Source organism: Neophocaena asiaeorientalis, unplaced genomic scaffold (assembly GCF_003031525.2).
Source record: "Neophocaena asiaeorientalis asiaeorientalis breed wild unplaced genomic scaffold, Neophocaena_asiaeorientalis_V1.1 scaffold280, whole genome shotgun sequence".
NCBI lineage: Eukaryota > Metazoa > Chordata > Mammalia > Artiodactyla > Phocoenidae > Neophocaena > Neophocaena asiaeorientalis.
Window position 1 is genome coordinate 6,414,414 of NW_020185321.1, and position 3,613 is coordinate 6,418,026.

Here is a 3,613-nt window from a genome sequence, read left to right on the forward strand (position 1 = left end):
GACGTGAATTCATTAAATGCCACCAAATTGTACTTTTTAAAATGGCTAATTTTATGTTAATTTTTTTTTTTTTTTTTTTTTTTTCGGTACGCGGGCCTCTCACTGTTGTGGCCTCTCCCGCTGCGGAGCACAGGCTCCGGACGCGCAGGCTCAACAGCCATGGCTCACGGGCCCAGCTGCTCCGCAGCATGTGGGATCTTCCCGGACTGGGGCACGAACCCGCGTCCCCTGCGTCGGCAGGCGGACTCTCAACCACTGCGCCACCAGGGAAGCCCTAATTTTATGTTAATGTTGAATTTCACCTGAAAACAAAAAGTAAATGGATGGAAAAAGATACCCCAGAATAAAGTAGACTTCAGAGCAAAGAGATTTTCCAGAGACAGAGATACACTACATACTGATAAAAGAAAAACCAGAAAGACGATACCAAACCTAAATATGTATGCACCAAATAATAGAGCTTCAAAATACATGAAGTAAAACCTAACAACTGAAATGAGAAATAGACAAATCCAAAATTATACTTGGGGGCTTTAATCCCCCTCTTTGAGTACTTGAAATAATGACTATACAGAAAATTATCAAAGATTTAGAATAAATAGCAGTCACTAGGATCCAATTGACATAGAACACTCCACCCAACCACAGCAGAATACATGTACTTTTCAAGTACCAACAGAATCTATAACAAAATCAACCATATCCTCGGCTATATGATAAACCCCAAAATTGTTTAAATACTTGAAATAATACAGAGTTTCCTCTCCAACCACAGTGGAATCAAACTAGAAATTAGTAACAAATGTAGAAAACTCTCAAACCACTTGGAAATGAGAAAGGGGACCTTGCAAACATTAACAGGATACATAAATACTATGAACCACTCTCCACCCATAAATTCAATCACTTATATAGAATGGACAAATTCTTTAAAAAAAAACAACAAAAACTCTCTTACCAAAACTCATGAGATGAACATAATATGAATATTCCTATAAGTATTAAAGAAATTGAATCTACAAAGTGACACCAACAAGGGCCAAATAAGATGTCCCTCACTTATATGCCCCCTTCAGCAATAATTTGGCATCCACCCATGAACAAAAGTGACTTTGTGGGGTCTTTGTGATCCAGTGAAACCCCAGTGGAGTCCAAGGCTGAGGAGCCATTTTGATAAGGTTTGTTCATACACAGGCAACTGACCCACCAACCATGGTCCTGGCTACAGACCAAGAAACGGCTCTGTACCCACAAGAATTCAGCTACAGTCCCATTTGACTTTGGTTCTGTCACCAGTACCATACACTAAGGAACCTGGAAGGATGAACGTGCACCTATGCATTGGGTAATAGACCTCAGTCCCAGCTATAGACCCTGAATTGGTGTGTGAACAAGTCCTATTCCTTTTCAGCCAGGGTTCAGGAGTCCCTGGAGGTAAGCCCACCAAAGCAATCTGAGCTCAGTCAGATTGTAGATTCTGAAAGACTTATAACTGGGCTCCAGGCCATCACAGCCACAGTCCATGAAGTCTTGTTGGCACAGGGACTTTGCAGGAGACATTCCCATCTCTGACCCTGTAGATCCTGAAAGGGCCCTCAGTAGCTACAGTCTGCCAACAGTCCTGAGGGTCCAGGTTCCCAGTAGGAAACACTTCATTTCCATCCCCAGAGATCCTGAAAAGGCCCTATACTTGGCTCCAGCTCCTTCCAGCCACAGTCCATGAGCAGCCCTGCTGGCACAGGGACCCTATGGGAGACATATCTGCATCCCAGGAGATCCTGAAATGGCCCTATACTTGGCTCCAGCCTCTCTAGCCACAGTCAGGGAGCAGTCCAGCTAATCCAGGGACCTGGCAGGAGAAACAGCCATCTGTACCTCCACAGCCAGGTTTGTAGACCTCAATTTTAGCTGTGGAAACTGAAACAGCCCTGGGGCTTGGTTGTAGCCCCTCTCAGCCACAGTCCAGAGCCCGTCCTTACCACCCAGGAGCCCATCCAGTGACTAAGTAGCAGCCCTTCCAGGGACCTGATGGGAGCCACACCCATCCAAATGGTATAGCTACTTTGAAAGACAGTTTGGCAGTTTCTTATAAAACTAATACTCTTACCATATGATCTAGCAATCATGCTTCTTCATATTTACCCAAAGGAGTTGAAAACTTAGGTCCACACAAAAACCTGCATAGGTATGTTTATAGCAACTTCATTCAAAATTGCCAAAATTTGGAAGCAACCAAGATGTCCTTCAGTAGATGAATGGATAGATAAACTCTAGTACATCCAGACAGTGGAGTATTTTTCAGCATTAAAAAGAAATGAGTTACCAAGTCACAAAAAGGAATGGAGAAATTTAAATGTATATTACTAAATGAAAATCTGAAAAGGCCATGTACTTCCAACCACATGACATTTCAGAAGAGGCAAAACTATGGAGACAGCAAAAAGATGAGTGGTTGCTAGGGGTTAGGGAGGAGGGCTGAATAGACAGGACGCAGAGGATTTTTAGGGTAGTCAAACCATTCTGCATGATACTACAATGGTGGATACATGTCATTATATATTTGTCAAAACCCATAGACTGTACAACACCAAAAGTGAATTGTAATGTAAATTACAGACTTTGGGTGATAATGACGTGTCAATGTAGGTTCACCAATTGTAACAAAGGTACCACTGAGATTTGGAATGTGGTAGTGGGGCAGGTTGTACACGTTTTGGAACAGGGAGTATATGGGAACTCTCTTGTACTTGGCGCTCAGTTTTGCTGTGAACCTAAAACTGTTCCAAAAATTAGTCCGTTTTTTTAAATCATGAAAATTTCTGTCTTTAAAGCATTAGAAATTTAAAATTATACTGGTAATTTTTTTCCTTGAAAATTTGAAACGAGTTCACCAGTGAACTCTCCGAACCTGGTAGCTTCTGGGAGTTAAGCATTTTGATATTTCTTTGATTTCTTCCATAGTTATTAGCCTTTTAGTTTGTTCATACATTTAGAGTCAACTTTTATAATACAAGCATAACATCTATTTCTAGCAGATATTCATATTTATTTTTATACACTTATACAGATTTATATATGAGTAATAACTCTTGTAACACCTTTTGTATTTCTGGTTATCCCCCCCCCCCTTTTTTATTTTTGTGTTTGTGCTGCTTCTATTCTTTTTGATAATACTAGTAGGTGGTTTATCTATTTTATTTTCTAACGCCAGATTTTGGATTGATATATTTATGCTACAGTTTTAAATTTCATTTATTTCTGTTCTTTTATATATTACTTTTTCATTAGTTTCATTCTGTTGTTCTCCTACTTATATGATCTGAACACAAATCAAAACAGTAGTGTAATGTTTTTCCCTTCAGATTTTTACAAATGTAAAATATTGAGTATCAGTAAGATGTCAGGAAAAAGAAGCGTTGCCAGATTTAGCAAATAAAAATGCAGGATGCTCAGTTTAATTTGAATTTGTGATAAACAGTGACTAATTTGTCAGTATATCCCAAGTATTGAAACTCGGAGTATATGGCAATCCTGAGCAAGAGGCACTGCCAAGCTTTGTTGGTGCAATTAAGTTAGTATAGTCTTTCTGAAGGGCAATTTGGCAAGATCTAAA